Here is a 24,070-nt window from a genome sequence, read left to right on the forward strand (position 1 = left end):
AAAAGAAAGAATTGTGCACCATGACCGAATGGGTTCGAGGGACAGAAGGCTGTTTCAAACTCCAGTCAGTATAATAGACCATGTTAAGAGGCCGAAGAAGAAAAATCATGGGATCCTGTCAACTGATATAGAAAAAGCATTTGCGCTGTGTGTGTGTGTGTGTGTGTGTGTATGTGTCTCATTAATAAATAGATGAGATCTTTTTAAAAAGGGCGGGGGGGCAACCCAGGTGGCTCAGTGGTTTAGCGCCTCCTTCAGCCCAGGGTGTGATCCTGGAGACCCTGGATCAAGTCCCGTGTCGGGCTTCCTGCATGGAGCCTGCTTCTCCCTCTGCCTGTGTCTGTTTCTCTCTTCTCTCTCTCTAATGAATAAATAGATGAAATATTTTTAAAAAAAGGCATTTGACAAAATTCAACACCCATTTACTATATAACCTTTTGGAAAACTAGGAACAGATTTCAAATAATCTTGGAACAGAAGGGCATTTCGTCAACTCAGTCAAGAACTCCTATAAAAAACTTAGAGCAAACATAATTAATGGTGAAAGACTGGATGCTTTATCCCCAGATATTGGGAACAAGGTGCAGATGTCCACTTTCACCACTGGTATTTGACATGTTATTAGAAGTTCTACCCAGTGAAGCAAAGGAAGAGGAATAAACAAAAGTGATAGAGAAAAGGAAGTTAATATTGTACCCGTTTGCAGAAGACATCGTGGTTGCGCTAAGCTGAATAATGCCCCACCCCAAAGGAGAGCCACATCCTCATGCCTGTAGCATGGGAGTGTTACCATAAATGTTATAAGGGAATTTGCAGATGTGCTCTGGTGAAGATCGTGAGGTGGGAGATTATCCTGGATGATCTGGTAAGTGTGGTAAGGTCCTGAGGATCCTTATAGGAAGGATGCAGGTAGGGACACCTGGGTGGCTCAGCGGTTAAGCGTCTGCCTTCGGCTCTGGAGTTCCAGGATTGAGTCCCAAATTGGCTCCCTGCATGGAGCCTGCTTCTCCCTTTGCCTGTGACTCTGCCTCTCTCTGTTCATGAAAAAATAAATAAAAATTTTTTTAAAAAAGGATGCAGGTAGAATTAGTCATGTAGAAGCTGGTGAAGTGATGGAAGCCAAGAGGAAGAGTTAAACAAGTTTTAAGACGCTATCTTGCTGGCTTTTAAAAATGGAGGAAGGGGACTATCAGGCAGAGGATATAAGCAGCCTCTGGATGTGGGAAGGTAAGAAAACAAATTGGATCCATTTACACATGTGGCCTCCAGAATTGTAAGAGAATACATATTAGTTGAAGTCATTCAGTTTGTGGTAATTTTTCACTGCATCACCAGGAACATTTTTGAAGATGTATATGTAGAGAATCCAAAGGAATGTACAATTCCTAGGAAAAGTAAAATTTACAAGATGTTAGAATACAAAAGCATGTAAAAATCTATTGCATTTCTACATACTAACAATTTACACCTGAAAACTGAAATTTAAAATATGTGTCGGGGCACCTGGATGGCTCAGTGGTTGAGACTGTGATCCCAGGACCCTGGGATCAAGTCCCACATCAGGCTGCTTCTCTCTCTGCCTATGTCTCTCCCTCTCTGTGTCTCCCATGAATAAATACATAAAAATCTTTTAAAAATATATCATGTATGATTGCTCAAAAAGGAAAAAGTAGAAGAAATATGAGCCCATGTTTCAGTGCAGGGTCCTCTGGATCTGAAAGGTATCAGTTACTGGGAAATGGCAGAGTGACTCCAGGAATTTATAATGCAGATTATCGCCTTGTCAGAAACTACAGTTGGAATCTCAGCGACTTTCTATCTTATTCGTCATTATATTTTCATTTACTTCACTGTGTGGTTGTTAACCTCCACACACTTGATTTTCAAGCCCCTGACCACAACCAACTATCACATGAGATTTCAGTTAACCATCTGGCCATTCAAGTCACGTCACTGAAGACCTGAAGGAACTCCATATTTTGTACCTACTTTGTACAAAATTATGTGCCTTATGTGCATTTTCATGTCACAAAAGTCTCAAAACAACCCATGGGTTTATGTACCGCTTGTTATAAAACAGGGGGAAAATGTAAACTAAACATACCACCTGGGTCACAATGTGTGAAAGGAAAAATATCACAGTAAAGAAAAACTATATTAAGTTTTTTTTTTTTTACTACATTTGAAAACAGATCAGGTAACATAGATCTTAAGATCATAGTTTGAAATTAATCTTTTATATCCTTTTTAAAAAAGATTTTATTTATTCATGACACACACACACACACACACACACACACACACGAGGCAGAGACACAGGCAGAGGGAGAAGCAGGCTCCATGTAGGGAGCCTGACGTGGGACTTGACCCCGGGTCTCCAGGATCAGGCCCTGGACTGAAGGCAATGCTAAACTGCTGAACCACCCGGGCTGCTCCTCCACTGCTATTTTGTATTCAGGTTTGGGTATTTGTTCACCAACATTAAACCTCAGGATAGAAGATGTGACACAGCAGGACTCCTTCCATGGCATGAGTCCTTTGCTGACTTGAGAGGTGGCAGTGGGAGCCAATGTGGAAAACACATTGGAACTTTTCCTTGGAACTGGGCTGTGATGAGAAGTGCCTGCCAGGAGCATCATCATCTTTTCCTTTACCCTTCCTCTAGTTTCTGAAGATATAGCAGAAAGTAATCTTTGAAGATACTGGTGACAATTCCAGAAGACAAAACACATGCCACCAATGTGCTGTGCTTTTAAATATTCTGGGTTTAATTCAGTTGCTGAATGAGCTGATTGATGCATTCACCTTGATAGCCAGGTAAACCCACCTCCTTGAGGAAAGCCTACTCGATTCTTGGTGGCATGATGGGCCACTGAGAGATGGAAAGACGTAAGAATTCAGAGTTCCCCAGAAAGGCAATTTCATGAATGGTCTTCCAAGCAAATAACACCATACTTCCCCAGGTGCTCCTCAATCACTGTGTTGTCTGTCAAAGGGATGGACTTATTCTTGACCTTGGCTTGTCCACATTTCAAGATGAGGTCCCGGACAGACTTCAGATTTGGAAATCCCAGGTCACATAAGATTCCACTATCCTCAGCATCTTCATGGTCTGGGGGGTTACTCTGAAAAAGACACGACTGAAAATCTGCAGACACAGCCCTGCAATGGTCCTCTGCACCAGTGAACTCACCCCATTAATCCTTTGGATATGTACAACGAAGGCCAAGGAATGTTTATCTGGCACTTCCAAGCCACAAGGTTTCACTTCCAGTTGTCTAAGGTGCACCCTGTCACACTGCTGCCACCAAGTATCATTTAGGAACCATTACAGTTGCTTAAACTTGAGTTCTTTTCCTTTCTTCTACTCCTTCTTGTCCAAGTCTGCTTTGTTTGAGTGGCTTTAAGGGCCTGAGAAGCCTTCCTCTTTTTCAGATTTTCTGGAACCAAAGGAATTTTTTTTCTTTGCTATTGCTCTGCCCTGTTTTCAGAGATGCAGCTACTTGAAATTGATCTTTTAAAATCCTTTGGAGATTTGCTTCTAGTAGTAGTTTTTTTATCTAATAAACATTTCCAAACAACTTGCATTAAACTAGTGTAAAAATATCTTAGGGCAATTTATCTAAATAGCATTTAAAAAAATTTTTTTAATTTATTTATGATAGTCACAGAGAGAGAGAGAGAGGCAGAGACATAGGCAGAGGGAGAAGCAGGCTCCATGCACCGGGAGCCCCACGTGGGATTCGATCCCGGGTCTCCAGGATCGCGCCCTGGGCCAAAGGCAGGCGCCAAACCACTGCGCCACCCAGGGATCCCTAAATAGCATTTAATAAGCATTTTCAACAACCATACCATACAACGGAAACTATGTGAACAGGAGGAAAAGGAATACATTATTGGCATGAAGAAAATTTTGTTTTTCCCAACCAAGAAATCAGGAATTTTGTGGGTATACATTCAGTGTTTTTACTAAAGAGTATCCAGTTTTGATGGTTGACTACGGACAACTTTTAAGGCTCATTACAACCTCTATTCTGCCTATCTGGGCAAGCTGATAATAAAAGCTTGGGTGCTTCCTCCTTGAAACCAGCTGGAAGTTCAAACCACAATGGGCACCCTTCCCGACAGCTCCACCCATTAACCACTTTAGCACTCCAAATCAGTCACCATTTCCTGTTCCCTCAAGTCATTTTTGGACCAGTTTGGAAGTTTCCTGTGCTAACCCTAGAACTTTTCATTAGGTAACCAATGTTCTCATAACACTTTTAGTGCATGGTATCACCAGTCTTGATATCCAAACCCAACTTTGTTTAGGGTTCCACCTGTTCAAGTGGATGGCCACAGTGCAAAAGAACAAAAGATGTCTTGGAGGGTGTATATATGAAATTCCTAATTTATCTATTAAATAAACAAATGTTCTCCCTGTATCTATAAAATAAACAAATGTTCTCACTGTATACTGTTCATCCTAAATTACTTCATGACTGCTCCAAGCTCAATTTTTAGCTTATTTTTGAAATTATTTTATTTCTGAATTTTTCATGCTATGTTCCTTTCTTTTTTTTTTTTTAAGATTTTATGGGATCCCTGAGTGGCCCAGTGGGTTTTGTGCCTGCCTTCAGCCCGGGGCATGATCCTGGAGTCCCAGGATCGAGTCCCACGTCGGGCTCCCTGCATGGAGCCTGCGTCTTCCTGTGCCTGTGTCTCTGCCTCTCTCTCATAAATAAATAAAATCTTTAAAAAAATAAATAAAAATAAAAAAGATTTTATTTATTCATGAGAGACACAGAGAGGCAGACATAGGCAGAAGGAGAAGCAGGCTCCACACAGGGAGCCTGATGTGGGACTTGATCCTGGTACTCTGGGGTCACGCCCTGAGCCAAAGGCAGATGCTCAATCACTGAGCCACCCAGCCATCCCTATTTTTGCTTTATTTAAATCAAGGTGCATACCATGAGTTTTTATTTGGGCACAAAACACATTAAGAAATATAATTCCATGGTGCATATTCATGGATGGGGGGCAGGTTTTAGGGGAGCAGAGTCTTGAACTTGCATTGCTATGGCATTTTTCATTATTGCAACATAAATATCCTGGGGCAGAATATGGAGAGAATAATTCAGGTGCAAAGGGTAAGTATATAATCCCCAAATTGTTCTTTGATTCTATCATGGAAGGAAATTATAGATTCTTTCAACCTTGAGAGCCTAATGGTGCACTGTTAGTGTGTGTTATGAAGTACTCTACAGAGGTGGGATAAACTGTGTTGGAAAAAGAACATGACTCCTTCAGGATTATGGGAAAATTATTTAAACTTTGTTAATTAAAGCATTAGAGCTATGATACATTCTGAAGAAAACAGTAGCAAAAGGTAATGGCAGGAGTTAACTATGAATCATGCACATACTGTTCTGGTTCTTTCCATTCCACTGCTTTCTCAGATAATCACTATCTTCAATTTCCAAGAAAAGGGAAATCAGTCGTTAATAACATATCAGTTTGTCATTCACAGTATAGAACTGCTATTACCATCTTCCCTTGCATTGTTTCTACCACATAATCCCTAGGAAACAAACTATCATTGTCCTCCCATGAAAAGGCCAATCCTTATAATTCAGCCAGAGAAGGGGGCCCTGAATGTAACTAGCATGACAACTTCTGTGGTGGTTTTGCATTATTCTCTGCCCCTCCTCCAATGCAAATTCACACAATACTGAATCTGACAACTCAGTGTCCTTGTTGTTTCAGGGAACATGGATATGAATGAGTCTCACCCAATGAAGTAGGCCCCTTCATCTTATCCAGAGACCATCAGGAAAGGCCTGTAAGGAAGGCTTAAGATCAAACTTCAGGTTGAAACTCATAAGTAGTAACAGAGCCTTTTCAAGAAAACTCAAGTAAATAAATATCTTATACACAGAAAATAATGAGCTACTTCCACACATGTTCCTGTTCCCATAGAAGTTTTAACATTGACATAATTATTCTGCAGTAACATCTCAGGTTAATCTCAAAGAACTAAAGACTTATTCCAGTTATATCCAGTTTTTCCTGGATTCTCTGATGTGTGATCTGTGAATTGTCAAAAAATTTACCAAATTTGTAAGAATTTCTAAGAATTCTCCCCTGTACAAATTCATTGGTGAATCCCAAGGACACACAGTTTCTTAAAGGTGTTTCCACATTCAACGGATTTAGTGTAGTTTCCCCTTCATAAATTCTCTCATTACATTTGATGAAAAATCTTAGGACATTCTTCATATTTGTAAGGTGGCTCTCTGATATAAATCCTCCAGTGTTCCACAGTTTTTATGTTGGGACAGAAGCCCAAGTATGACCATTACTTTTGTGTGGTTTCTCTGAAAGATGTATATTCTGATGTCATTGTGAGGCCCGGATAACAGCTCTGCACATTTACATGGTTTCTCTTCAACACGGACTCTGTTTTTGCAAAATAATTGGAACCCCAGGTAAGGGCTTTGCCATATTCCTTGCATTTATAAGGTATTGCTGTAGTATGTTCCCCAATTTTTGATCTTTGGGTAAAAACTTTGCCACACATATATGTATTTATTTCCAACATATTTACTCTTATCTAGTGAAAAATATGAATTTAAAACTTTGTAGTTAAAACTACAACATTTGTTGTACTTGTAAATATGAGCTATTTGGTGAACCCTGCATTTAAGGCAATATCTAAAAGTCTTGCCATATTCAGTACATTTGTAAGGTTCTCTCCAGTATGGATTATCTGATGACTGGTGAGGTGTGAGCCTTGAGTAAAGGCTTTGCCACACTCATGGCATTTGTAAGGTTTCTCTCCAGAATGAGTTCTTTGGTGAATCCTGAGGTCAGACCATTGTCTAAAAGCCTTGCCACATTCAATACATTTGTATGGCTTTTCTCCAGTATGAATTTTCTCATGAAGCCTATGGTGTGAACCCCTGTTAAAAGCCTTGCCACACTCATTAATTTGTAAGGTCTCTCTCCTGTATGGATTACCTGATGTTACTTAGGCTTGAATGGACACTGAAGGATTTGCCACAGTCATTACATTTGTAAGGTCTCTCACCTGTATGGATTCTTTGGTGATTTACAAGGTGTGAATTTTGACTGAAGACCTTGCCACACTCATTACACTTGTAAGGTTTCTCTACAGTATGGATTCTCTGATGACTTGCTAGGTGTGAATTTTGACTGAAGACCTTCCCACATACATCAATCACATTTATATGGCTTCTCTCCATATGGATTATCTGATGCATACTTAGGTGTGAGCCCTGAGTAAAGGCTTTGCCACACTCATGGCATTTGAAAGGTTTCTTTCCAGCATGAATTCTTTGGTGAATCCTGATGTCAGACCACTGCCTAAAGGTCTTGCCACATTCAACACATGTGCATGGTTTCTCTCCAGTATGATTTTTCCTATGATGCCTAAGGTGTGAACGATTGGTAAAGGCATTGCCACATTCATTACATTGGTAAGGTTTCTTTCCAGTATGAATTACCTGATGGTAAGTTAGGCTTGACCTCACACTAAAGGCTCTACCACATGCACTGCATTTATATGGTTTTTCCCCAGTATGGATTCTTCAATGACTTGCTAGGTGTGAATTTTGACTGAAGAACTTCCCACATATGTCACATTTATATGATTTCTCTCCTGTATGGGTTATCTGATGTTTAGTGAGGTGTGAACCCTGAGTAAAGGCTTTGCACACTCATGGCATTTGAAAGGTTTCTCTCCAGTATGAATTCTTTGGTGAATCCTGATGTCAGACCATTGTCTGAAGGCCTTGCCACATTCAATACATTTGTATGGTTTCTCTCCAGTATGAATTCTCTCATGATACCTAAGGTGCAAATGCTTGATAAAAGCCTTGCCACATTCATTATATTTATAAGATTGCTCTCCAGTATGGATTACCTGATGGCTTATTAGGCTTGAACACACAATACAAGCTTTGCAGCACACATTACATTTATATGGTTTCTCTCCAGTATGACTTTTCTGATGGCCAATCAGGCTTGCACTTTGGATGAAAGCTTTACCACACTCATTACATTTATGTGGTTTTTCTCCATTATGAATTCTGTGATGTTTTACAAGTATCAAACTTTGGCAAAAAGCCTTGCCACATTCATTACATTGATAAGGTTTCTCTCCAGTATGGATTACCTGATTGTCCGCTAGGCTTGAGCACACACTAAAGGCTTTGCCTCATTACATTTGTAAGGTTTCTCTCCAGTGTGTATTCTCCAGTGATTTGCAAGGTGTTAATTTTGACTAAAGACTTTGCCACATTCATTACATTGTAAGGTTTCTCTCCAGTATGGATTCTCTCATGACTTACAAGGTTTGAATTTTGACTGAAGACCTTTCTATATACATTACATGTATATGGTTTCTCTCCTGTACGCGTTATCTGATGTTTAGTGAGGTGTGAGCCCTGATTAAAGGTTTTGCCACAGTCATGACATTTGTAAAGTTTTCCCTATGTGCTTTTTGTTTTTGTTTTTTTGTTTTTTAAAGATTTATTTATTATTAGTGAGAGAGAGAGAGCACGCGGCAGAGACACAGGCAGAGGGAGAAGCCGGCTCCATGCCGGGAGCCCGACATGGGACTCGATCCGGGTCTCCAGCTTCATGCCCTGGGCTGAAGGCAGCGCTAAACTGCTGAGCCACTCGGGCTGCCCCCTATATGCTTTTTGGTCTTGCGTCAGTGTCAATGGGAATAAAATCACTCCCATATTTATTAGCAATGTTGGTTTGGACCCTAGGAGGAATTTTCTGAAGTGGTGAAACTCCAGAACCATTGTTGACAGACTTCTCAAGTACATTACATTCATAAGTTTTACCTTCAGTTTGACACATGTGTAGTTCATCCCAAAAGCTTAATCCAAGCCTGTTTATAACATGCTTGTTTCCTGCATCACTTTTACCATGCTGATCTCTTCTGTCAGTGAGATTGTGTTTATGGGATACAGACATTTCTTTGTAATTTATTTCATTATGTCTCCACTGCCACTCAAAGTCATGCATATTTTCCTGGATTTCCCGAAGAAAAAATCTTTGATTTCATAGCCTTCAGACCTTTGCAACATCACTGTCTGGAATACTTCTGTATCACTGTTCTCCTTTGGTTGTAATTTCTTGATCACATGTGTAGGAGAGATATCTATAAGATATAAACAGCCATAGGTATCCTATTAATTACAGTTCACAAATAAACATTATGTGTTGAAAACATAGTATTACAACAAAAGTAGTATTTATACTGAAAAGTTATAAAACTTCCCATGATCTTCAAACTTTTAGGAATAAAGAAATAGGATTCTTTTTAAGCAAAGAAAGAGTGTTCATCTGTAATACAAATTAATTTTAGGAAAGCCAAGTTTCAAACACCCAATGACAAAAACACTCGTGCTGTACAAAATTATAGTAGCTCTTAAAGAAAGGATATTTTTCTTTTTTAATTCCAATATAGTTAACATATAGTGTTCTATTAGTTTCAGGTGTACAATATAGTGATTCAACAATTCCATACATCATTTGATCCTTGTCAGAACAGGTACACTCCCTAATCCTCATCACCTATTTAACCCTTCCCTGACCCACCACCCCTCTGGTAACCATGTTTGTTCTCTATAGTTAAGAGGTGGCTTCTTGGTGGTCTCTCTCCCTTTTTCTTCTCCCTTTCCTTGTTTGCCTTGTTTCTTAAATTCCACATATAAATGAAATCATATGGTATTTGTCTTTCTCTGATAGCCTTATTTTGCTTAGCATTATATTCTCTAGTTCCATCTATGTCATTGCAAGTGGCAAGATTTCATTCTCTTTTATAAGGCTGAATAATATTCTACTGTATATATCTATCTTCTTTATCCATTATCCATTCATATGTTGATAGACACTTGGGCTGCTGCCATAATTTGACTATTGTAAATAATGCTGCTATCGGGTGTATGTATCCCTTTGAATTAGTGTTTTTATTTATTTTTATTTTTATTTTTTTAATTTTTAAAATTTATTTATGATAGTCACAGAGAGAGAGAGAGAGAGGCAGAGACACAGGCAGAGGGAGAAGCAGGCTCCATGCACCAGGAGCCCAACGTGGGATTCGATCCTGGGTCTCCAGGATCGCGCCCTGGGCCAAAGGCAGGCGCCAAACCGCTGCGCCACCCAGGGATCCCCTGAATTAGTGTTTTTATAATTTGGGGGTAAATACCCAGTAGTGCAATTGTTGGATCTTAGTAGTTCTAACTTTCTGAAGGACCTCCATACTCTTTTCCACATGGGCTACACCAGTTTGCATTCCCAACAACAGTACAAGAGGGTTCTTTTTCTCCACATCCTTGTCAACACTTGTTGTAAGATAGGGTATTTTTCCACCATCCCAAAGCACATACCAATGGGCAGTAAATGCATATCTCATACTTGGCGAGAAAAAAAAAACATTATACAGAATTTTCTGTATACTTGTATATAAATGCTGAAGAACTGGTAATATATTACAATGCTAAGTACTCCAAAACAAGCTTATCAGATGAATAATCTAAATAAATGGTAATCTAGAATTGCAAAACAAATATAGCATTGAGAAAATGAAGAATTTAATTTTTCTAAAGATTTTATTTATTTGAGAGAGAGCAAGAGCACAGAGGGAGAGTGAGAAGCAGACTCCCAACTGAGCAGAGAGCCCAATGCAGGGCTTGATCCCAGGACCCTGAGATATTGACCTAAGCTGAAGGCAGATGCTTAAACAACTGAGCCACCCAGGCACCCCAGAAAATGAAGAATTTAATGAAACAACGTTCACAAAATGAAATTTTATAAATACCCATTATAAAATTATCTGTACTCATGAAATAAAGCCATTTTACAACATTAACAATTGGTACATGTCAGTTATATGGCATAAAACATCTGTCAATCATAATAAAAATTAATAAAATATTCTAGTAACCCTTGATAAAACCAACAATAAATAATAATTAACCATATTATAGAAAGTTATACTTTGTGGAGCTCTAAACATTCCCCCTTAACAATAAAAGGAAGATTTCTATTCTAGAAAGAGCACACAATATGAAAGCTGACTTCTAAAATATCAGGTCAGGAAAATACATTATAAGGGAACTGGAGAAGGAAGTCAGAAGTCACAATTATGATTTTATGCCTACAGTTATGCAATAGAGCAATTCCTACTTATGCAGTGCCCTCCGGTTATGCAGTTCATTGGCCCCTATATACATGTAGCTCAGAGTGTATACTTTGAGGGTGTAGAAATTTTATTAACTAAGGTCAGAGACAAAATTGTTGAGAACTGCAAAATGAAAAAATATATATAATGAAAAGGGATATCTCATAATAAACATGACAAAGTTGAAGTAACTTTTGCATGTACTATAAAATATGCAATATTCCATACCATCTAAGAGCATTAATTTGGGTTTTTAAAAAGATTTTCTTTATTTTGAGAGCATGAGAGAGCTGGGGGAAGGCCAAAGGGAAGAGAGAAAGAGAATTACAAGCAGACTCCCCAGACACTGGAGCCCAACAGAGAGCTAGATCTCACAACTGTGATTATCATGACCTGAGCTGAAATCAAGAGTCGGATGCTTAACTGACTGAGCCACCCAGGTGACTTGCCTGAAGTCCGAGTGATATATGAGAGAGGAGAAACATTTCCTTGGGGAGCTCACAAGAAAGAAGGCTTTGTTTTGCCACAGAACTCTCCCACTGCAGAGTTTCTCAAACACTATTAATGGTACAGCTTCCTCTTTGCCCTTCTGAGCTCTTTCCTGTGTTCCCACCTTTCACACATTCCCACTCATTTGGTTTTATGCTATTTGCACTTTGTCCTCCACAGTCCAGGACTCTCCCTTGTTCCAGAAAGGATGTAATATTCAGGTTAGAAACAAATTACTGCTCATAAGAAGAAAAGAATGTGAACGTGATATGCTATGGCTTTTCCAGAACCCTGGCTCTTTGTTCGGCTGAGGGGAGAGGATATCACAGATGAATCAAGAACAAATAATTCATTCACAAATTCCTCCACTGCTTGCCTCCTAAGTGCATAGGAAACAGTATAACATGCAGATACAGAGCTCTCTTCCAAAAATTACTTAATCAGAAGCACAGGGTAAGAAAATAGAAGACTGGATATTTTAAAAAGTTTGCCATATGGTTTCATGTATTCCTTTTTCTTTCTTTTTTTTTTCCCTTTGGTTTCATGTATTCTTAAACTCTAGAACAACCCCTGAAGGAAGAGGAAAGTAAAAGTCCAGATGCTACATTATGAAGCTTTTCATTTCTGTGTCAGGAGCGTTTCAATCTCAATTAAGCAGGGCAGGGGCTCCCAGGAAGCAAAAAGGGAAAATGCAAAGATAACCAATGGCAAATCCCCACTGCTGGAAGGACATTATCCTCACCCAGAGAGACCAGGTTCCTGTAGTTCTCCAACATAACGTCCCTGTACAAGGCCCACTGAGCTGAGTCCAGGCACTCCTACTTTTCCTGAGAGAATTCTATGGCCATATCCCTGAAGGTCAACCATCCCTGAAATGAGAACACATTTCATCGAAAGGCCATGGGGAAAGTTATTCACACAAAATGAGAAGAGAGAAGTATAAGCATCAATTTGGCTAAAATGAGTGTTCAACAGATGCATGTTAAGGTATTCTGAACAATTTATGTGTCTCTAATTTTAATTTCTTATGCATTCCCATAAAAGATTATGATACTCTCCAAATAAGTGTGGATCATTCATTTCTGTGGACGATATATGAATGAAGCATACACATAAGAAGTGAATACTATGTTGTCTCTACAAAGTATTAGATATTTATGTTCCACATATTGAGTGATATTATCTAGATGTGCTAGAGCACAAGTGCTATCTTCAGATGACAAAATTCACAGTGGCTTTAAGGAGAAGTCAGAATCTAAAAACCATGATGTAGAAAACAGTGGCAATAACTTTAAGTTTTTGAACCCTTCCTATGAATGAGGCATTACTCTAAATGCTTTACATGTACTAACTTGCTATCAGCACAATAGCTCCTTAGGGGAAGATCTGTTCCCATCCTACAGAGAATGCTAATACTGGGTCAGAGGCACTGTAGGAAACTCTCCTCTGGCCAAGGAGCTAAGAAATGATATGGCAAACACATGAGCTCAGGTGGTTGGGTGTTAAAAGTGAAACTAAAGAATCAAACAGTTAAGTAACAGAGCACTGCAAGTACACTGACAGAGGTTTCTCTGAGAAAACTTGAAACAAGCTCAAGGTTTACAATATAGAACTGCATAAAATGTCCTCATAGATGCAGCATGCACATAAACGTAACTATTTTTTAAAAGATTTTATTTATTTATTTGGCAGAGAGCATGTGCACACATAAGCAGCGGTAGCGGCATAAGGAGAGGAGAAACAGACTCCTTGCTGAGCAGGGAGCCCAAGTGGGGCTCCATCCTAGGACCCTGGGATCATTACCAGAGACCAAGGCACTTAACTGGCTGAGCACCCAGGCACCTCTAAACATTACTAATCTTACCACTATTCTACTATTTAAATGATTAACCTGACAGTATAAAAAGAGCTGAAGGCCATGGAATGCACTTAAGATATAATTTCAATTGCTAAAAAATATGAAGCTTATTTATGAAGTGATGTCTTTTATAAAAACCATGGACATACACATCCATGTGCTTGTGCACACACATATAAACAACACAAATTAACTGAAATGCAAAGAGTTCTTTCTCAACATAATTTTGAATGATTTTTTCATTATTTTCATTCACATGTATTTCAGTGTTTTTGGGAAAATGAAAATGTATAAATTGTACTTAATTCAATTTATCAATTTGTATAGTAAGCTAGTAAAGAGGTGGTATGAACATGAAAAAATATAGAATACTTTAACTCCAGTTTCTAGAAAATACCTGAATCAAACATATAAATACAGTTTTATGCATTTAAATGTAGGTGTGTAAGCATTAACAAAAGTCAGTTTGTTTATTCCACTAATAAACCAACAGTTCAAGATTAGATTTAAAAAGATTAGAGGAATTATCAGTGTTATACATTAATTGAACAGATTAAGATTAAAAAACATACAGCAAATTAGATACTTGAAAAAAAATGACAAAAAGGAAACTGGGGAATAAACTATTATTAAGCAAGAACATTTCATCAAATGTTATGACCCAGTTAAAAGCACTGTATGATTTTCCTCTTAAATTATGGTGGAGGAAGGAGGCTGGCTGGGGCTCTTGCCATTCACCATCATATGGTATGCCTGAGCAGGGACCAGCAAAAGAGGTTAAAGGAGGAAAAAACAGGGTGAGAGAGAGTCAAAGAGCTAGACTGTTGAAATTCACAGATGTAAGGACAGAAATAGGCTAAAAATGAAAGAGGGACAAAGATATTCCATGCCGGTAGGAATGTAAAGAGGGCAATGGTGGCTATATTATATCAGACAAAACACGCTAAGACAAAGGACATTATAATGGTAAGAAGGTCAGTTCACCAGGAAGATGGAACAATTATAAACACACAGGCATGGAACATTAAAGCCCCCTTATGTATAAAGTAAATAGTAACAGTAGACTTCAATGCTCAGTTTCAGAAGATCCAGAAGGAAGCAGAGGACCTGAACAGCACTGTCACCAAATGCAACACCCAATGTGCTGATAGTGAGTTAGTACATGTGAAGCATTTAGAGTAATGCCTTGTTCATAGGAAGGGTTCAAAAACTTCAAGTTATTGCAACCACCAGACAGACAGAACACTCTACCCAACAACAGCAGAATATGGTCTTCCAAAGCACACGTGAAAGACAGACTGCATGTCATCCCACAAAACAATCTTTAACAAATTTAGGAAGACTGAAACCATAAAAAGTATCTTCTCTAACTACAGTGAATTGAAACTAGAAACAAACAGCAAAAAAGGAAATAGAAAAATCCACAAATGTGGAAATTAAAATTCATTCTTAAGCAATGAGTCAAAGAAGAAACTACAGGAATTTTTAAAGTGTCAGATGAAAATGAAAATACAACATACCTAAATGTAGGGAGGTGGTGAAAGAAGCAATGAGAGGAGTATCTACAAAGGTAAATATGTACATTAAGCAAGCAGGAAGATCTCAAACCAGAAATTTAATCTTACACCCCAAGGAAGCAGAAAAGGAAGAACAAACAACCCAATTTAGCAGAAGGAAGAAAGGAATATTACAGCAGATATAAATGAAAGAGGATAAAAAATATTAAAAAATCAACAAAGAGTTGTTTGTGAAAAAAAAATCAACAAATTGACAAACCCTTAGCTAGACCATTAAAAAAAGAAAGAAAGAAAAAAAGAGGAGCCTGGGTGGCTCAGTCACTTAAGCGTCCAACTCTTGGTTTGGGGTCACGTCCTGATCTCAGGGTTGTGAAATGGAGCCCCATGGCTCCACACTCAGCGTGGAGTCTACTTAAGAATCTACCCCCTGGGGATACCTGGGTGGCTCAATGGTTGAGCTCAGGTCATGCTCCCAGGGTCTTGGGATCGAGTACCACACTGGGCTCCCCACAGGGAGCCTGCTTCTCCCTCTGCCTGTGTTTCTGCCTCTCTCTCTCTGTGTCCCTCATGAATAAATAAAATCTTTTTTTTTTTAATTTTTTATTTATTTATGATAGTCACACAGAGAGAGAGAGAGGTAGAGACACAGGCAGAGGGAGAAGCAGGCCCCATGCACCGGGAACCCGACGTGGGATTCGATCCCGGGTGTCCAGGATCACGCCCTGGGCCAAAGGCAGGCGCCAAACCTCTGCGCCACCCAGGCATCCCTAAAATCTTTAAAATATTAAAAGAATCTACCCACCCTTTCTTCTAGCCCTTTTCCTCATGTTCTGTTTCTCAAATAAATAAATCTTTTTTTAAAAAAAAGAAATAAAAGAGAGGACATTCCAACTAATGACACAGCAAGTTTTAGAAAGGACTATAAGAGGGTACTGTGAACAATACCATGCCAACAATGTGTAACCTAGAAGACAAGGGTAAATTCATGGAAACACACAACCTACTAAGACCTAATGAAGAAATAACAAATGTGAACAGAAGGACCTACAGAGGACATACAGGCAGGAATAAAAAATCTCCAACAAAGAACCCAGGACCAGATGGCTTTACTAAAGAATGCTACTAAACATTTACAGAAGAATTAACATATCCTGCTAAAAACCATCCAAGGAATTGAAGATGAAACACTTGCAAACTCATTCTATGAAATCTGCATGACTCTGATACCAATCCCAGATAAAGATACAAGAACAAAAGAATGCATGCAGTACACTAACAGAATGTACTAATAGAATGAAGGGGGAAAACCCCACCCTAATCATCTCAATTAATGCAGAAAAAGCCTTTGGCAAAATTCAGCAACCTTTCGGGATAAAAACACTCAACAAACCTGGAAGAGCAAACTACCCCAACATAATCAAAGCACACTGCCCACATACTCAATACTGAGAGATGGACCACTTTTCCTCTAAGATAAAGAAGGCAAGGATCCATGCTCTTAGCATTATTATTCAACAGAGTACCAGAAATCCTAGGCAGAGAAATTACCAAGGAAAAGAAATAAAAGCCATCCAAATTCAAAAAGGTTGATTTCATATTATAAAACTGATGAATAAAAACTTTCCATTCCATTCCCAATCATTAAAATTTTGAAGTGTTTTTTTTTTTTTTTTAAGTAGTGTCTACACCCAATGTGGGGCTCGAACTTACAACCCTGAGATCGAGTCACATGCTCTTCTGACTGAGCCAGCCAGGCACCCCTAATCACTAAAATTTTGAAGGCAGTGACTCATTTGCTCAGCTTCCAAGGTGGCATAAAAGCAGGCAGAACAGATTTCTCATACATATTGCTCTCTTTTTCTAGAAGTTACTGGGTATCTGTAGATACAATATCTGTGGATATTAAATCACACACATGATTTCTATGTGTAGTTTCTTTTACCCTAGCTCACAGAGAACTAACAGAGTGCACCCAGATGTGGCCCCCAACAATCCCTGCTGCCCAACCTTAATGACACCACGGGGCCCCCACCCATCTCCAATCCACGCCTGGTGTGAAGCCCAGCAGGATGTGCCCAATGGAGTTTCCTCATAGACTCCACGTCACTGCATCATCAAGAGATGGAATCTAAGTGGAAAGGAGAGGGGCTGAGGGAAGGCCTAAGTGAGTGTAAGCAAGCATGTGTCAAGGATACTTTAGAGATTGACAAGCCCAATAGGAAGGAGTAACTGAACATCAACCAAGAATATGATTTTACCTGAGAAAAAGCCATTTCCAGCTCCTCTTGTCTCTTCCTCCTCTTCTGAGTTTCTTCCTCAAGCAACATGAATCTTCCTTAGAAGTCAACCTTGAAAGTTGAAAATATGCCATTTAATATGCCACAACTGCACACACAGGGAAGTCCTCACCATGTGGGAGAGACAACCATCTACTGCCCCTGCCACAGGTGGGGCTCACAGACAGAAAACTCCTACACCATAAAGTGAGTTTGGCCACCCCTTTCTCCAGATCACATTCCCTTCCCAGTGAAGCCCTTATACACACTGCAGCAATGGGGACCTCAGCAGCACTGACCCTCCCCTGCAAATCACAGACCTGCCCTGATCAAACCCCATGAAGAGCAGAAACCTCAGCCCAGATCTCAGCCCTCAGACATGAAGGACCCAGAGCGTTGGTGCTTAATGCTGAATACAGACCAGAAACACCTGGGGCACTTTAAATATTATCGAGGCTGCACCTGCCCACCCCCCCATCTGAAAGGAATCTATGGGGGGGGGCACAAAAGATGTATCTGCAAAATGCCTGAGCGATCTAATACGAAGCTGGGATTGAGTACCACCCAGAAGAGGCAAGATCAACACACCTCCCATTGTTTTTTCTTTTTCAGCTTTATTGAAGTATTATTGACAAAAATTATATATAGTTAGGTGTACAATGTGATCATTTGAAATACATATACACTGAAACAATGATTACAATTGTCACAATTGTGACATATACACTGAAATACACATATACACTGAAATAATTATCACAATTATCACCTCACAATTACCATTTTGTGTGTATGTGTGTAGTGAGAACACTTAAGATTTACTCTTCAGGTAAATTTCAAGTATATAATATGGTATGATTAACTGTAGTCACTGTGCTTTACATTAGATTCCTGAACTTATTCATTTTACAAACGGGAGGTTGCACCTTTGACCAACATCTCCCCAGTTTTACCCACCTCCCAGCCCTTGGTAACCACTAATATACTCTATGGTTCTAGGAGTTTGACATTTTTAGGTTCTACACATCAGCAAGAGCACACAATATTCCCTTTTCTCTGTCTGGCTTATTTCACTTAGCATAATGTTCTCCAGGTTCATCCAGGTTGTCATAAATAGTAGGATTTTTATGGCCAAATAATATTTCGTCGTATACATATATATCAAATTTTCTTTATCCATTCATCCGTTGACATTTAGGTTGTTTCCATACCTTGGCTGTTATGAATAGTGAATGCAGTAATGCACATGGGAGTGCAGATATCGCTTCAATACTGATTTCATTTTCTTTGGATATAGATCCAGAAGTGTGATTACTGAATCAGAGGACAGTTCTATTTTTAATTTTTTGAGGAACTTCCATGCTGTTTTCCACAATGGCTACACCCATTTACATTCCTGCCAACAGTACACAAGGGTTACCTCTTCTCCACTTGCTCACCAACACTTGTTATCTCTTGTCATTTCCTGATGGACATCCTAACAGATATGCTACCTCCTACCTGCTCTCCCCTTGAAGCTTGTCATCTTCAGGACTCAGACCTGAAGAGGAAGGGACAGAAGGAAACAGGCAGGACAGGCAGCAGAGGGGAAGGTGTGGCTGGCATGTTAACTGGGAGGGGGCCAAGAGGCTCCCCTGAGAAGGTGGTTATCAATCGAGGACCTGGCAGACAGAGGTTGTGTGCCACCTCCATGTGAGGGGCCAAACAGTCCCAGGCAGCCAGACAGGCCCTGGGAGGGCCCTGAAGCAGGAGCAAGCCTGGCCACAGGGAAGGGAAGAGGCCAGCATGGCTGCAACAGGGTGAGGAGGTCAGAGAGGCAGCTGGGGAAGCAGATGGGCATGGTCTTCTACGACTTGCCTCCCACATCTCTAAAGGATTTTAGACACTGTGTACTCTTCCTGTCATTTTAAATAAACATTTAACTTTTTCTTATCTTTTTTTTTTTTTTTAATTTATTTATGATAGTCACAGAGAGAGAGAGAGAGAGAGAGGCAGAGACACAGGCAGAGAGAGAAGCAGGCTCCATGCACTGGGAGCCCGACGTGGGATTCGATCCCGGGTCTCCAGGATCGCGCCCTGGGCCAAAGGCAGGCGCCAAACCGCTGCGCCACCCAGGGATCCCTACTTTTTCTTATCTTATAAACACTTACAACTAAGGTAATTTCTTACATATTTTATGTTCAGGCTGAGATGTATACCTAAGTCCCAGGAAGTACAAGGTGGCCCTTAACCAAAATACACAGGATGCAGGGGGAAGACATTTAGAAAAAGTCAAGACCATTTTTGGACAAATTAAGGTGGAGACGCCTGTTAGACATCCTAGCAGAGATGCGAGACACATGGACATGGGATGCAGAGCTCAGGGCACAAGCTGGGTAAGGAGAGAAAGAAAATCAGTCTCTCAAGGAAGAGGAAAAAATCAACCGTGCCACCTGCTGCTGACAGGAACAAGAAGGTGAGAACAGGAAACCAATCACTGGACTGACAAGTGGCAGGTCTCTAGAAGGCCTCAGTTGCACAGTGGCTGTGAAAGCTTAACCGGATGGGGTCAAAGTGGGAACTGAGGCAAGGTCTGAAAACAGTGGCTAGTGTACTGTGCTCTAAAATAGATCATGAACAAGGATATTTAATAAGGGGGAAACACTTGAGAATGTTTTGTTCTATCGATCAAAGAATAGTGAATAACAAGGCTCTGAGGTATATGTGTCTCTGTGTCTGTTTAAGATACCACCGTTCAGGGATCCCTGGGTGGCGCAGCGGTTTGGCGCCTGCCTTTGGCCCAGGGCGTGATCCTGGAGACCCAGGATGGAATCCCACGTTGGGCTCCCGGTACATAGAGCCTGCTTCTCTCTCTGCCTCTCTCTCTCTCTCTCTCTCTCTCTCTCTCTCTGTGTGATTATCATAAATAAATAAAAAAAATATTAAAAAATATTTTAAAAAAGGTACCACCATTCATGCCTGCTGCTGGAATAACTTCCACAGAGTAAACGCATATGAGGAGGTGCAGGAAGGATGCCCAGAAGACCCCACAGAAATAACCATGTGGAGCAGATGCTGGGGGGGCACCTCCTGGATCCACCCCCTCAGGACCAAGATGCCATCCTGCTGCAGCCAGCCCTCCCTGTGGATGAAGCACAGGGTAATGTGTCTCTGCCTAAGCCCACTCCCATCATGCTTCCTCAGGTGTCATCATGAGTTTCCCAATTAAATCCAGCAGACAAATCTCAGTATCAGCCTCTGTGTCCCAGGGAACCCGAGCCATGACAATGGCTCCAGCACTTCAAATGGACCCATGCAGACCCCATCTACCCATAAGCCCCCTTCCAGGTATTCCCGCTAGGACTAAGACACCCCTTCTAAGAGTTCCACACATCCCTTGACCCTACAACTGAGCCTGGGACACGTGCACACACTATTCACTGGGCCATCTGGAGGCCCACACTTGCTCCCACATGGCTCCTGCAGACCCTCTAGGCCACTTTCATTTTCCCCCATCTTCCTACCTCTCCTGCACCCAGAGACTGATAGGCGCAGGCTCTGCAGCAGTAATGCACACAAGTGCATGCTGAGGGCCACTGGGCCTCCAGCATGGAGACCAAGAGGTTGGCCCTGCTGGAAACAGTTGTGAGGCCACCAGGTCTCCTCCTCTCCCCATTCACAGCAAATTACAAGAATCTCTAGTTCTTCATCCTATTTTGTGCCATCTTAGGCTCCTGACCTTGTCCCCACCTTTCCCAAAAGGAAATCAGGTTTCTCGACCCTGAGCAGATCAACTGCTGGAAGGCAAAGCCCTCACCCAAGATGCAGCTGCTCCCTGTGATGTGCTCGGCAAGGATGACCCGGGAACTGGCAGAGGGCAGTGACACTACAGTAAAATAAATTTTGAGTAAAATGAGCAGCCACAGGAGGTTTAGATCAATGTGTTAAATTTCCCAGAACAAATATGGGCACCATCTTCATCACCTGTCCTAGCTCCTTGGTCTTCCTGAGGACTACTCAGCCCAATCCACAGCCCTAGCATCTAAACACATCCCAAAGGGAAGGTGAGGCAATTAGCTTGTGTGCCCTCCAGTGGAGGGAAAACAGGATGGACTTTAAACAGTCAAAGGAGAAGAGCTTTTCTCATATGGGTGATTGACATGGAAACAATTCAACCTGCAGAACATGGCAGCTGGCCAGGGAAGGGCAATGCAGAGGATAGGTGAGAGAGGCTGGACACACATCGCTGAGCCTAAACCTACATGAGAAAGGGCCGGAGCCAAGATGATTTAGAGACAGAAGGGAAGAGCAGGGACAAGGTCCTGCGATAGAAAAGGCTGGTGTTTGGGAACAGAGAGAAGGTGAATGTGACTGGGGCAGAGTGAGCTGTGTGCACTGTGAAGTTCCCAGGATGAGGCTGGAGACCCTGATCATACAGGGCTGTGTAGCAATGGTGAGGAGTCTGCATTTTGTCCTGATGATAACAGGAAGCCCGCAGAGGGTTCAGTACCAGCGAGTGATATCATTTGCCTACAGATTTATTCCTGCTGCAGAGACAGGTGACGATGGTCTAGGACTTACAGCCTATGTCTTTGCCTCCATCCTAGTATTTTTGTGTTTCAGTTTTCGAGGACTGGGACCCATCTAAAATTCTAATGACAACTGAGCACTCCAAAGTGCCACACAAAGAACTGCCACACACAGACCCAATATGACCAATCATTTCAGGAGTCAGTATTGCTAAGACTCAGTTTCTGGTCTAGTGTCCCATCTCCATGTGACAGGTAGGCTTACTGAGGCCCAAAATGGGAAACCTTTCTGAGAAGGTCTGAGTTGAGTGAACAGAACCATGTGTAAGTGAATTGAGATGGAGTCTGATGGACCAGAAGCAGTTAGTCCTTATCATCCTCTTAAAGCACCAGGACCTTCTTTCAGATGCCCCAGCAAAAGAAAATTTTCTTTGACCTGATCACACTGATACCAAGTATTTAATTCCTCTTTTCCAGAAAATCACAGTAAAACATTTAAAAATACAGAATTGCAAAAACATAACCATTGGTACAGAACACAATGAAAAAGGATCAGCTATAGAAATAAACTCTGAGCAAATTTTTTTTAACAATTTCTATTTTGTTAGAGATTCTTTGTTTTGTTTGTGAGCAAATTTCTTCATTGTAAACAGATGAACTATTTTGGGAAAAAGTTCCAAGTCAATCCAGCCATCCTTCTATTTGTAGAGAGCAGACAAATGGACTTGAGGGGAATATTGACTTAGTAGCTCACAGCCCACTGTTTTAACGGATCACATAAAAGAAGAAAATGGAGTATTAAGCAGCTGGTTAAACTAGGTTACAAATGCTAAAAGACCACTCACAATCTTACCAAGTACTCATTGAAAAAAAACTAAGATTATTTAGTGATTACCAAAAAACTTTTCTAATATATAAGATAGGGAAAAGGGGCATCTGGATGGCTCAGTCAGTTGGGCAGCTGACTCTTGATTTCAGCTCAGGTCATGATCTCAGGGTTGAGGGATCCAGCACCAGGTCAGGCTCTGTGCTCAGTGGGGAATTTGCTCCAGAATTTTCTCTCCCTTTCCCTCTATCCCTCCTGCTGCTCACTTGTACTTTCTCTCCATAAATAAATAAATACATCTTTAAAAAGGAGAGAGAGGAGAAAGCACACAGAAACAAATTTAGAAGGGAAAGTTTTAATTTTTAAAAAGCTAAATCATAATGGTGGCAATGTAAAAAAATTAAGAATATATCATATTGACTGGGTGATTAAAATAGAAACTTAAAAAACATATATCATATTGAGAAAAGAATAACATGACTTGAGTATAGGCCACCAAAGCTTATTTCAGAAGCTAGTAATTATTTATAGAAAAGTGGCAACTGAAAAATAAGACGAAATCAGGGAGACAAACCATAAGAGACTCTTAATCATAGGAAATAAACAGGGTTGCTGGAGAGGAGAGGGGCGAGGGGGATAAGGTAACTGGCTGATGGACATTAAGGAGTGCACCTGATGTAATGAGCACTGGGTGTTATATAAGACTGATGAATCTCTGAACTCTACCTCTGAAACTAATACACTATATGTTAACTAATTGAACTTAAATAAAATAATAAAATTGACAGAAAAAGTGCCAACTGACCTCAGATTTATCTCAAGCCACAATAAGAATACTGAATCAAATGTAAGAGAAGTTGTGTGTGTGTGTGTGGGGGGGGGGGATGTAAATCCATTACCCAAAAAAACACACAGTAAGTGTAATCTTCCTTTACAAAGGCAGTGTGTAGTGAAGGTCACTGCTTGCCTCGTCTGTTTCCTCCCCCACCCAGCCCAGGCAAAGGGAAGAGGGTGACCCCCAACTGACTGAGTTCAGTCACTGCCCCTGGCTGAACAGCGTTTGCAAATGGAAATTATCTTGATGCACATAAATATAAAACTCATATAAGCCTTATACACAGGAGTCTTGAAATTCTCATCCTCATCCATAGAATTCAAACTTTAAGCATTTAAGATTATAAAGTCACAAATCAGTATGCCACAACTTAATTATCTACATCCAGTCAACTCAGAATCATCTGGATTGAGGTCCACCCTCTTTTTTCATTACCATGTGTTTTCTTTCTCATTCTATCTATCTCTGCATTTTTTTTTTCTGTTTTCCCCCTGGGTTTCTGCTCATTCTGTTCCCTTCTCCTGTCTTGCTGTTTCTGTCTTCCCCTGGATTCATCCT

At 40.5% G+C, this 24,070-nt stretch overlaps 2 pseudogenes; both read right to left on the bottom strand.

Annotated features, from left to right (window-relative positions):
* Positions 1-2,638: 2,638 nt before the first annotated feature.
* Positions 2,639-3,588, bottom strand: LOC140600960 (large ribosomal subunit protein uL30-like; annotated as a pseudogene).
* LOC140608107 (uncharacterized) lies at positions 2,639-17,394 on the bottom strand (annotated as a pseudogene).
* Between the last annotated feature and the right edge of the window lie 6,676 nt (positions 17,395-24,070).

Source organism: Canis lupus, chromosome 1 (assembly GCF_048164855.1).
Source record: "Canis lupus baileyi chromosome 1, mCanLup2.hap1, whole genome shotgun sequence".
NCBI classification, from domain to species: domain Eukaryota; kingdom Metazoa; phylum Chordata; class Mammalia; order Carnivora; family Canidae; genus Canis; species Canis lupus.